The sequence below is a fragment of the Protopterus annectens genome, chromosome 2.part2 (genome assembly GCF_019279795.1).
Source record: "Protopterus annectens isolate FY-2018-M chromosome 2.part2, PAN1.0, whole genome shotgun sequence".
Taxonomy (NCBI): Eukaryota; Metazoa; Chordata; order Ceratodontiformes; family Protopteridae; genus Protopterus; species Protopterus annectens.
The window spans coordinates 664142357-664156612 of NC_056730.1; positions in this window are offsets into that span (position 1 = coordinate 664142357).

Consider the following 14256-nt stretch of genomic DNA (forward strand, 5'->3'; position numbering starts at 1 on the left):
TGGGGTAACATAAATCCTTCAGTGATTTTTTATTTTTATATAAAAAACTGGGTTTATCGCCTACAATGGATCTGACATCAGGGTCCATCAGCAAAACCTGCCAGTGTTTCTGTAAAATATCAGTGATCTATTTAACATTACGTGAATACATGACCGGTAGTCTGACAGATGTTTGGTAACTGGGTCCACACATTGATTCATCATTCAAAGGGCTGTCTCTGAAAAGTATGGTCTAGCTCTCGAAGTACACATACTCGGGATAGAACCCAATACTCTATCTACTTCTTGCTCACCATAGCCTCTATCAACAAATCTTCCCTTTCAGTGATGCCAATTCTTCTTGAAAACCTCTTTCACTGGCTTTCAGTCTTGATGCCTGCAAACCCTGACCCTTCATTACATTCTTGAAAATGTGTGGTGGGTGCATGCTCTGGTGGTGGAGATAAGTGTTGCTGTAGCATTCCTTCATGTATACAATAGTATTAAATGTGTTACCTGGCTGTTTACTTACAAAGACATCCAAAAATTCAATCTCAATCAAAGAGCTATTAATACTAAATTTCAGGAAGTGTGTAGAGTTATTCAAAAACTCTAAGAACTTTGTCAACTGATCATCAGTACTCACCCATAAAATAAAAAGATCATCGACAAATCTCCTATAGAAATGAATCTATTAAAAAAACTCAGACACCAACACAGCTTTCTCTTCCCAAGCAATCATAATGTTGGCTTAGCTACTGGCACTTGAAGTGCCCATAGCTATGCCATCTTTTTGCAAATAAAAATCATTCCCAAACATCATAATGTTAGTCTCTAAAATAAGTTCCATGAAAAGACATAAAAGATCCTTAAATCTACCATCATATTCAGTATTTATGTCTAAAAAACTTCTTAACATGTCAGTCCCTTCTTGATTGGGTATAGTGCTAGTTTTCATCTAGTGGACTTCTTCTCCCCTCAACCTGTTTGTGTGTTTCACTGATTTCTGTTTTGAGGTAGGTTGGAGAGATGGCTGAAGACTTTTCCTAGAGTCCTGAATTGGATTTTATTCCTGGTGTCATCTCTGGAGCCACTATGCCTATGACAAAGAGAATGGCCTCTTATTTGAAGAGGGATACTAACCCATTTTTGATGGGTGGACTTAGAACTAGTAGCGGGTATGAACATTGTGATAGCGTAGACTTGGATATGCTTTGCAAAGATTGTTTTTCCCTGGAAAATGACTTGCTTAAACTTCAGAGACTGCAAGCACAGTGCCATCATTTTGAAGCTTGCCTGGAGATGAAGATCACCCCAAGAGGGCTCCGAGTGCTGAGGATGCTGACATATGAGGATAAATACCCCATGCTATTGAAGAAATGGCAGAAGCTCAACATGGACTTAAGCTATAATTATATGAGATTACTTATCAATTCTTTCCAGTCTGAAAAGGATAGATTAGTTGAGAGTATAATATCAGTACAAAATGTATTGTATGACAAGTACTCAGTGGTCTATCTGGACAAGAGATTAAATGAAATTATGGATGCAGTGACTGTGTTCGAACGTAAGCTGTTATTATCTAAACAGGACAAAATCAAAAGAGATAAAGCCGATTTTTCATCTGGGCACATTTTCACTTGGCCCAAATCAATGGATAAGCTCCCCCTAACAGCCACAATGCAGTGTCACAACCGGGACATTCAAGGAGGATGGCGGACACATGAAATGCTGTCTGAAACCATTGATTATGTCATTTCAGTGAGAATGAGTGTTTCCTCCATTGATGTTAAGTCTGTTCAGCCTGTACCCTTTGAAGGGCTTCAGTTGCAGTACCTAGATACCTTGCAAGAAGCAGGGAAAGATTTAGGAGCCAGAAAAAAGGTAGCCAATGCAAGTACACTTAGTGAAGTATGTAGCAACAGCACCAAAGCAGTTACCAGTGTTTTTTTAGTGAGTATGAAAGGAGCCTTGAGTGGCTCACCCCCACTGCTGATATCTCTTCAGCCCCAGGGAAGGGGCATGCATTCTGTGAGCAGGGGAATAACCAAAAGGAAAATGCAAATGGACAATGACAACAGGACTTTGAAGAAGATATGGCAGTTAAGAAACAATCCATAATATGGAATATCCATTCATGTGAAATATCTCTGATGCTGAAAAAAGAGTTTTGGAGAAGGGACTTAGCTTTTTTCCAGCCCAGAAGATGGAGGTAACTGTTAGAGTGTATTTAACAGTGAGTAAAGGGTTGAAAGTAATTCTGTTACAAATATGCAACATAAATAAGGTATAAAATAAAGCTTGCTTAAATGTAGAAATAGAGCTTAGCAATATGTGATTAGCATCCATACTAAAATGACTGTGGCCTGGAAAATAAGGAATTTGCTTAATGGACATGTTTTCCTACAGAATCAGTATGCATTTCAAACTGTCAGCAAAAAAGCTGGCCTCTTACAGACTTGGCAAGAATGTAAAAAACAGGATGTATGCATTTCACATTGTCAGTGAGACAGCTAACCTGGTTCCTTAAAGAATGGACAACAGGAAAACAATCTGTACATGTTTCTATCATATGACATTGTTAAGCAAGGAAGTTTGAATGGTGCTTTTATCAAGTCAGCATTTGTACAAGATGGCTCCTTAAAAGACAATACCAGTACAGGATGAAAAAATATTTTTCTGCAAACAGATGTTCTCATACAAAGTCCAAAATAGAGTACCATGGAAAAAAAACAGGATGTAAAACTACTATAAAGGGACTATAGCAGATAACATTGTTAGAGATAAAGGTATTTGTGCAGGCACACACTTGTTCCGAAGTAATATTGTATCTCTCACATCATCCATGCTGTTTGAGAAGTAAAACAGAACAGTACCTGAAGCTGCAACAGTAGTTTGTGTGGTTTGTTTATAAAAAGTCATTTATTGGTTACTGCTCAGAGTTTTAGGTGCTGCATCAGTGTACACTCTGCAAGTTTCTGTGGGCAACAGACTGTGATAACTAGACTTTGATTTCAGCAGAATCCAGCCAGCAAGACCTAGTGTCTTAATAAGACTTTGGATGCATCACAGTAAGCAGCACCTATTAATTAATTTTTCAGTAATTGAAATAGTGATTGACTTAAAATTATTTTATGCAATGTAATGTTAAAGCTACTATACAAAGACAGTGGTAACAATGACTTTGTCGATAGTAAATTTTCATAAATCTAGTACCTAATAACAATGCTGTTTTAGATGTTTATGAGAAATTATGTAAAGATGACATATTTAAACTTGTTGAGAAAGGTGCCTTTAAAGGCTCCTTTGTTAATTTGAGTAGTGATGACCAAACATCCCTTTGTAGTCTGCAGAATGATGCCTCTATAGTTCTGAGACCTGTGGATAAAGGAGGCCTTATTGTACTTATGGATTATGATTACTATGATAAAGAAATGAAACAGCTTTTGAGTGACACTAATACTTATAAGAGAGTCTGCATGACTGAAGTAGAAACTCTTATAAGGAAAATGAATAGTACACTATATGAATGTTTGTTGGAAAGGAATATTAGTCTTGATTTGTATGAGTATTTACTGGTAGATGAATCCAGGATACCCAGGATACAGGGTCTACCCAAGATCCACAAGGATCCAAGGAAACCACCTTTTAGACCCATTGTTGCTGGTAAGGGTTGGTGCACAGAACTTATGTCATTTTTTGTTGAAAAACACTTGAGACCTCTGGTAGATAGGAATGAATTTGTTCCGAGAGATACTCAACAGTTATTAAATGATCTATATGTCTCTGTTAATTGCTTATCTGACTTGCCAGAAACAATCTTAGTAACTTTAGATATACAATCTTTATTTACCACCATACCCAATCAAGAAGGGATTGACATGTTAAGATTGGTTTTGGACAAGAATAGTGAATATGACAGTAGATTTAAGGATCTTTTATGTCTTTTCATGGAATTTATTTTGGAGAATAACGTTATGATGTTTGGGAATGATATTTATTTGCAAAAAGGTGGCATAGCTATTGGCACTTCGTGCCCATAGCTACACCAACATTGTTATAATTGCTTGAACAGATTCATTTCTATAGGAGATTTGTTGACAATCTTTTTATTTTATGGGTGGGCACTGATGATCAGTTGACAAAGTTCTTAGAGTTTTTGAATAATTCTCCACACTTCCTGAAATTTAGTATTAATAGCTCTTTGACTGAGATTGAATTTTTGGATGTCCTTGCAACTAAACAGCCAAGTAATACATTTAATACCCAAGTATACAGGAAGGAATGCTACAGAAACACGTATCTCCACTGCCAGAGCATGCACCCACCACACATTTTCAAGAATGTAATGAAGGGTCAGAGTATGTAGGCGTGAAGACTGAATGCCAGTGAAAGAGGTTTTCAAGAAGAATTGGTGTATCCGAAAGGGATATTTGTTGATAGAGGCTATGGTGAGCAAGAAGTAGATAGAATACTGGGTTCTATCCCAAGTATGTGTACTTCTGAGAGCTAGACCATACTTTTCAAATTGAGTTAGCCCTTCGAATGATGAATCAATGTGTAGACCCAATTACCAACCATCTGTCAGACTACAGGTCATGTATTCATGTAATGTTAAATAGATCACTGATATTTTACAGAAACACTGGCAGGTTTTGCTGGTGGACCCTGATGTCAGATCCATTGTAGGTGATAAACCCAGTTTTTTATATAAAAATAAAAAATCATTGAAGAAGTTCTTATGTTACCCCAGGGTGGATAGTAACCCCATCAGTAACAGATTACCGATAGGTACACTTCACTGTACCAAGTGCAGATTTTGTTTCTACATTGACTCCAGTAGTGGTTTTACCCACCAGAATACAGGCAAAGAGTGGATGTGTAATGCCTGTGCAGATTGTAACACTTGTCACATAGTTTATTTAGCTCACTGCATTACATGTCATTCCTATGTGGACAAGACTGACAGGAGGTTAAGAGACCAGGTCAGAGAGCATTTGTAGAGCATTAGTACTTTTTCTGATACCAATGCCCTAGCTAAGCATGTAAAAACCAGTGATAGTTCACATATTTTTAATTTTATGGTGATAGAAACCATCAAATTAGGTAGACAAGTGGGTGATGTTAGGAGTTTGATGGAGTCTTCAGAGATCAGATGGATCATTAGGTTAAGAGCATCAAGGGGTAAAGGGTTGAATGACCATGTATCAATAAAACCCGCTCTTAAAGCAAAGAAGTTTTGAATATAGTCTTTGTATTAGGAGTGATTTTATACATATCTTTTTATATATTTTCACATATGCATTTTTACAGATGTATTTTTATGCATGTATTTTGATATTAGTGTGCTTTTCATGAGTATATGTTTTTAAGGAGGTTGTATAGGGAGTTTATTGGTTAATTTCTTGAGTGTTTTTATTGGTCCTTGTTTGTATTTAAACTCCCTGCCTGTGCAATATGTTGTTTGAGGAAGCAATATATTATACAACTGTGAAAGCGATTACACAATAAATGGTTTTTGGATTCTTCACTGTTTTTTGCATTTTAGTTGTATCTGCAGCCATTTGTTGGTCCACTGCATTTTTGTGTGGTATTTCTGTTTTCATCTAGTGGACCTCTTCTCCTCTCAACCTGTTTGTGTGTTTCACAGAAATGTACATGTACTATTGCAACTGTTTAAATGAATATATTTTAAAAGCAGAAACTGGAATACAGGAGGTTAACCTCAGAAAAATAGCTGAAATTAAATTACTTTATGGCAGCTAGAGAGAATTTCTGTACTTGGGATGTTTCTGTATTGTCTTTAAAGTGAAATAATTACTCGTTTTGAAATGTGAAGGAATACAGTTGTTTTATGACTTCCAGCATCTGCCAGAGATCTGAGGTCTATGTATTTTCACACATAGATGCTAAATACTACCAAGCTTCCAGCAGTGAGCATTTCACCTGAAATCGAGTCAGATGACAGGAAATTATATCATTCTGCAAGCTATTCCAGCAGTAATATTTGAGATATTAATTTGAGAGGTCTGTTAGAGAGGCACAATATTGTGTATTCTGTCTTGGACCTAACAACAACTATAAGATCCATTCACCACATCTGCCTTGCTCTGGTGAAGTAAGTTTCTAGGGTATAGTAATTCTCTTAGATTCAGTCAGGAATGTAGTGAAACATAGTTTAGATGTTTTTCTTTAATTATTTGAGACTGTCCTGCAAAGTTGTTTTACATATTTCATGTGATTTTGAACTCTGATGTCCCTGTGAATGTATACTGCTTATTTTCTTGCTCTTTTATTGTTATTAAATATATTTAAACCTTTCATTGTGGCTGATCTTTGCGAGAGATATTTAATAAGTTTTGAGAGTACTTGCATATTTATTTGGTGACACTGTATGGGTCACTCCTAATAGCCTTGCTCTTTGTCAAACTACAATTTGTGTTAATATTACTATTATTATTATTACACACTAAGATTGGACACCCTTTGTTAAGGGCCTTAAAGTAGCTGATAAGGAGTTGGCTGGTGGCAGTGACAACTACCCTATAGTCTGGGCAAAAGGGGACATAGTTAGTAAACCTGTGCCAGCCTTTCCCAGGTGTGTGTGTGTGTGTGTGTGTGTGTGTGTGTGTGTGTGTGTGTGTGTGTGTGTGTGTGTGTGTGTGTATGTGTGTCTGTGTGTGTCTGTGTAAATCAAACCTCAAAGAGTGTGTGTGTCAGCTACTTGGGCAAGGATATGAAGCACTGCTTGGACAGACAGGATGCTAGAGGGCTTGGCTTTGCCACTCAGCTGAGCTCTCATCTTTATAGCTATGCCCATGGGGAGTCTTACTGGGGATCTGGAGAAAGAGAGAGAAACCAGCCCTGGACTGACTGTGGTCTCTGTGTGCTCTTAAGGGAAATTGCACTTGATGCAGAGAGCTGCATCTGGAAATAATGTGTGTGTACTTGTCATCTTACCAGTGTACATCTTCCACTGGTGCCAGTGGTGAGGACTGAGGTGCCTTGATTATTGGTCCAGTGATGGGTCATCATATTATCCTTGGAAAAGCAGAATGCTGCTCAATGCTAGGCTCATACCTGACTGGGACACATAGTCTGAGAGCTCCATTATGTCTCCCTTCATATAGTCCAAGGAGGTATCTCTCAAATCATTGACATCCACATGTGCCATGACAGAGTCATCTGGTACTTGTTGTCCAGGGACTTAAATGCATGTGTGATCTAACAAATCCTGGTACCAGAAAAGCAAATAACAGTCATTCTTTCCTTTTGCAGCCTGGTAAAAGGTACAGCTGTATGTCTGACAATGGAGTCACCTTTAACTGGAATTTTAGTTGGGTAGATGCCTGTCTTATAGGCTCAGAATCTGTCACTTAAGGATTTCTTATACTACATGAAGAGGTAGGCTTAACTTGCTGAGTGTGCTTTTTGCCTGTGTTTCATTTTAGAGGTCTTCAAGGTGTAGGCAAATTAATCTTTAAAATCTCAGCACATTATGTACTATGTATATTGGCATGGTCTTCATGAGGTGGGGTGTGTGGTGAACTGCTGACAATTTTGGAGTCTGAGTTTATTGTGTGTGATATTTTTGTCTTCAAGGACCATTATATATGTGCATCTCTCACACACTGCGTTATGCTGTTTGAGTAATAAAAGATTATCAGATAACATAAGACAATTCTTATACTATCTCAAGATACCCATCTCAATCAGGCTGGCTACAGAAGTTGTGTGAAAGTGCTGGTCCATGCTTTCAACAGGAATGACTCAGGGGTGGGGTTTGGGTGTGACTATAACTGCTTGGAGTTTACTTTGTTTAGGAAAATGACTGTGTAGACCTATTACTAAGGTATGGGAAATGCTTAGCTATCTGATCTGGTCTGAAAGTATGTTTATTTGTGCTTGGCATGGGCTAGTTGAGCCTCTGACCTAGAGTTCTAAACTTGCAAAGATTTTGCAAGTCTCTTGTAGGGAAAAGTCTCTTGCTCAGACAATCCCCTATAGAGCAAGTCCAGTGGCAGTGGTGCATGGAAAAGTTCATTTCTCACAGTTCAGGGCTTTCCTCACTTCTCAGACTCTTTAATAAAGGACTCTCAGTGAGTGCAGCTCTGTGCAAGTTACAGTAGATGAGCAAGAGCAGTTCCATCAAATGAAGTCAATAGTAGAGCGGTGTGATTTCAGAACCTGTAGCAAATCACAGCTGTCTTAGTCCTATGACTCTAAGGTACAGCCCGATGACTCCAGGTAGGTTAGACTTTCTGCAATTTTTAGCTTTTACAGTGGGGGCAGGAAAAAGTTGTAACTAATGTACAAATAGTAGAGAACAACAGGGAGAGCAGTACTTAATGTAGCAGTGGGAGCTGGGAGGGCTGTGACAATGTAACAGAAACAAAAATAGAGAGAAAGACAGTAGCAAATGTAGCAAACAGGCACTGCAGTGCAAATGTAAGTATGCAAATGATATTAAGAATATAAAACTCTAGCAGCAACTTTGGAATGTAAGCAACTGTAGAAGCAGTGAAACAGAAATCCTGCAGCAAAAACTGCAATACTGCCACTATTGCAATCCAAACTACAGCACCGCCAGGTGGAGATTTATTAGTAACACCGCTTTTGGAGAAATGGCATCTATATTATCTTATCGAAGAGGTATTACAGCAAATGCCTCTTCATCAACCCCTAAACAACAAACCACCAGTTCCGTGAACATCAGAATCAGCGATTTTGTCCCAAGGGAAAAAAAAATTGCTTGGCCATCAGCGTGAATTTGCCCCTTTCCTGACTGTAGTACAGTCTTGGAGTTGGTACATTTAGTTAGGGGGTGTGGGGGGCAAAGACCCCCACACTGGGGGGTGTGGGGTGTGAAGCCCCCACTTTTATGTGTTTGTAGTGATGTTTCGTTTCTGGCTGGATCAGTGATTTTTTTTTTCTAGAAGGGGTTGGTGAAGAGGCATTCGCTGTAATGCCTCTTTGATAACATAATACAGACCCGAGAAATGCACTAATAACTGACTAAATAAATCTCAGATCCTACATTTCCCAATTCTCCCACAAATGCAAATGAAACTACAAGACTAACATCCCAGACCAAATTCAGATACAAAAAGGTTAACTTTTACAATTAATTCTACTTATGGAGATAGACGTGCAGTATAATGTATAAACAATGCTCATATCTTGTAGTAATTCACAATTCTCCCACAACTGCAAATGAAGCTACAAGACCAAGTTCCTAGAACAAGTTACTTTTGATACAAATGAGGCAAGTGGCAGAAAATGTAGAAATAAATGTATCAAATGAAGACAACTGTAATTGCAACTTAAATTTGTAGTAAGAGCCAGAAATGTATGAATTAGAGGCTAATACAAACCAGAAAATCTATGAAACACAGCCTAACTCAAGTAAGAAAGGACTTATTTTATTCACAATTTGCTGACTTTTTTTCAGGGGATACCAGAAGTGGTATTCATACTGACTAAAGGAAATTTAACCAGAGCACCAGGGAAGAGGAAGTAAAGTAGTCTTTGGAGATGCTAGGTAGTACTACAGGGCTGCTAATTCAGTTATAGGAATTCCAAGATGAAGGAGAGTGCATCAAGGCTGGAGAGGGGATCAGGAGAATACCCACTGAAGGAAAGAGAAGGAGACACAATAATTGCTACAGAGCTGGGAAATGGAGGATTGGAGACACCAGTGCTGGTAGATTTGATGAAGCAGGCAGAGCCAACAGAAGGAGAGGAATCATGAGGGAATATAGCTTGGAAACAGAAGTAAAAAGTGGTGAAGGGATAACACTGGAGGTATTCCCTGCTGGTGGAGTAGCCAATTTTAAGGGTTTACCTCTGCAACAGTGTTTTTTATTACAAGAAAGAAGTTATGCAGATGCAGCAAGGCAAGGATGATTGGAAGAAGGAACTGAGAGGGGGCAAAGATTTGCAGTTTCTCAACATTCACAGAGAAGACATCTAGTGACAAGAATAAAAAGTAGAAACAATGACAGTGGAACAGGTATGACATTATGGATAGTGTTATTTTGCCACTAGGGTTTGACATTAAAGACATAAAAGCATTATTTCATTTGGCAACTGACATTTTTTGTGAAGTGACATTTGAAAGCTTTGATTTGCTAGAAAAAATGATGACTGTGACGGGGTTGGGAAATGTAGGTAACAATGGATGTTAAACATGGGAAAATTCAGTTTGTTTCAAATGCAATGACTGTGAATGGTAAGAAAAAAATGTTAGGTACTGAGGCTAACCTAAAGCATGTTACTTCTGTGGAGATGAAAATCTTTCAGTACGTGACTAACAAATGAAGGTGTGGCCAGTATGGGAAGAGGGGAAATATAATAAAACAACGTAAGCCTATTTTTAAGAAAATGCAAAGAATTTTGGCACTTCTGGTTTGACTGTCCCATATTAGAAAAGGAAAGGGTAGATGAATAGGAAAGCTCAGAAGAAAGACAAGCAGTAGAAACTATTACTACATAAGATGTTGAAAGAGGAGATGGTATGGGGAAGGGAACAGTGTAGAGGAAGAAATGAGAGAAATGGAAACAGGACAAGAACAAGATAGAGAAAAATCAGTTGGTAAGAGACTTCAGAGAAAGAAAAGAAAAATAAGATCTTGAAGTAAAACACACACAAAAAAGGGCTTACAACAAGGAAAATGATGGTATAGAATTTTAGAATTAAATGTGATTAGCATTAGACATTATTTTAGAGGTTTCTTGGTAGTGGAATGGTATAAAGAATAAAGCAGATGTTTTTGCTTGCTAGATACCAGATGTAACAAAGAAAAAGAAAAAAAGAGAAGAATACAGTCAGTATGGTATGTGACAAATTGTTTAGTATGTAGGAAGTGAGGCATGTTCTAGAATAGGAATTCTTATAAAAAATGAAGAAATAAGAATTCTAGATGTAACAATAGTAATACCAGGGGGGTAGTGACTTGTGAAATGAGAATGAGACAAAAATGTATAACATTAATAGTGATTTTTACATATACTAATATGACAAAGAGAAAAAAAAATGTTCAAAGAAATTTTGAAAAGAAATGTGTTAGTAGAAGATTTTAACAGTGACCTGAGGAAAAGAAAAGGAAAAGTAGCATAGAATGTTAAGATGTTAAAGGAAATTATTAAAATGTGGAGATTTAAATGTAGGAAAGAACAGATAATGGACATATAAAAGGGAATTTTTTAAGACTGAAATTGATTATACAGTTTACTCTAAAGGTATGAAAGAAATAGCAGGGGAGTACAGATGGCAGAGTTTTCAGATCATAAAGCAGTACTGACTAGACTAGGGAAAGACATACAAACTATAAAGAAAGGAAAATGGATAATGAGATTAACCACATACTTTAAAAAAGAGGTATAAATGATGAGAGAACTAAATATTATGGAGAGATCACATGACAATGAGACCATTTTATAAAAAAATACTGACACGGTTAGGGGTAATGTATCAACAGAAGTATAAAAATATATTTAACAATGGAAAGAAAACTAAAAAATAAGATTAGTATAAAGAAATTTTACAGAATTATGATCAAAAGATAGAACAAGGAAGTAATAAAATAAGAGAAATAAACATGCATATGAAACAAATACAGAAAAGGTAAATGCAATGCCATATAGGCAAATACTTTTTTTCTGAAAGGAAAGAAAGAGAGGTGTTTTCCCCTTATTTAGGAAAATTAATAAAATGAGAGAATAAAGATATTGTAGAAGTGGTAGAGAATTTTGCAGAGAAAATGTATAAAAAAGAACATGAATGAACAAGAGGAATGAGAAATAGCAAAACAATATCTGAGAAAGCAGATAAAGTTTTAGAAAAATGATATAACCGAATATATAGAAAAGATGATAAAAGGGTAATAATAAATCATTGAAAGAACTAGATGGTATAAGTTATGAATATTATAAGGAAATAAATAAAGATGAAATAGAAGTTTTTTTAATATTAAATGAATGGATGAAGGCAGGTATAATGGAAAAAAGACATCCATGGTAGAGTGATACAATGTATATGGAAATAGGATGAAAGAAAATATATAAAATGGATGCCTATAACACTAGGGGATACTGACTATAAAATATTCATGAAAATACTGCATAAAGGGTGGTGAAAATATTGGATGGCATAGTAGGAGAAGGGATCTATTGGTTAAAAGGAAGAGAAGTGAAAGAAATGTTAATTATAGTCTAAGAAACAGTAGATATGATAGTGAAAGAAAAAAAAGAAGTAAGTGATAGCATGTGATGTAGCTGGAGACTTTGATAAAGAGAGTCATAAAGCAATGTGGCAGATTTTAGAAGAATATGATATAGGATGCAATATGTGACTGCAAGCTTTAGTGAAGTTTGAATTTTGCAAGTAATATATTAAATCCACAGGAATGTCACAAGTCACATTTTGTGACTTGATAGTACAATATAACTCAATGAACAGCATTTCTGATTCAAGATGCTTGGTCCTTTCTATCCCAATAAAGCTGAAAAATAATGAAATTCTTGCAGATTTAGCTCTTTGTATCTCCAATCTGAAATATGACTTTATAGTTCTTGGTTTTGTATTCAAATGTTGACATACAAGTGTTACTTTATGATCTGGATATGTTAATACAGTATACACAGATTTATTCAGAGTGACTTGTCACTTCAAACCTTTAAAATTAGATTCTGTTGAAATATGACCTTCATCTCCAGTTTGCACTTAAACCCAATATTTTACCATTAATAGAAAGTTTTTCCAATTGAGAGCAATTCCAGTATACTCAATATATACATACATTTGTACATACAAATATTTTAGGCATGGGCATTAATGCCTTTCTAGCCCGCCAATATACAAAAACAGTTATTTCTGCAAGTGTCCAGGTTGTTCTTAAAAATATCTAAACTAGTGCTTGCTTTAATGTAGTTTGGTAGTCTATTCTATGCATCAGCTACCGTTTCAGAAAATCGGTTAGTACACGTCTCATTTCTATAGAATCTTCTACGTAGGTTGTCTGGTGAGTCTCTACTGCTTTTTTATTCCCGGAGTTAGTTGTCTCTAACTGTCCTATATGCCCAAATAAAGTCTCCGCTTAAATTTCTATATGAGGCACAGTACAAGTTCAGATATCTTATTTTTTCATAATAACTTAAAATTTTCACATCCATGGATGTCCTTGATATATTTCTGCTCTTCTCTTTCCAGTTTTCTCATGCGTGTTTTCTTATGTTTCCACAGTGTTATCCCATACTCAGGTTGGGGTCTAATGTAACAAACAATGGTTTCATTATTTATGATTTCCTAGACATTATATATATATATATATATATATATATATATATATATATATATATATATATATATTAATTATACAACCTATAGCTGTATAACTATCATAAACCAATTGGCTGATATGATTAGAAAACTCAAAGCTGGATCACCTATATACTCAGGTCCTTAAATGAATCTACAGTTTTAATCACTGCCTGCTGTCTTAAATATTCACCTTTCAGTTTAGGTCTCCCAAATCTCATATACTTAGTTTTTGATGTATTTATCAGCATATTATTCTCATGTGCCCAAATGGTTAATTTATTCAAGTTCTTTTGTAGATCTCTTCTGTTTGTAACGCATGTTAGCAGTTTAGCCATTTTCAAGTCATCTGCATACAGACTGTAAAACATCTCATTTGAAAAAGATAGATCTGAAAGATACAATCTACGCAAGTATGGGCCCAGGACAGAATCCTGTTAAACACCCTAGCTATAACCTTGAATGTAAAGTACTGCACTCAGTTTCTGCATCTCATAAGTGCTTACATTCAGTGCTTCTTTTTCTCATTTTGGAATCAATATGAAAATGCTGTCTAATATTATTATTTTGTTTTTGCATGCTCTGGTAAAATGAGTCTTGCCTCCTCATAGCCTGTAAATCTGATTAAATTCTATATATTTTCTTTTTTCAGACTTGCAACCACACCAAAAGCACATGGCTTTAATTTTAACTGCATCTCTCATTTTAGGTACCATCCTGGATACCTCATGGTTTCCTGTGTCTTCACTTTTATAATAATTATGCACTTTTACTGTATGCTTCATTGTTACATTAGTCAAATGTTTTGCTTAACATTGTACACTTCTGTTTCACCAACAAGCTCTTTCAGTTGTACATTATTTCCCCTCAATTGGCATACCTCCAAAGCTTTATCTAGTGGCTTTCTCTATGAATAATCAATGAGCAATCCTTCAACAAATTTAGTTTGATCACAACTG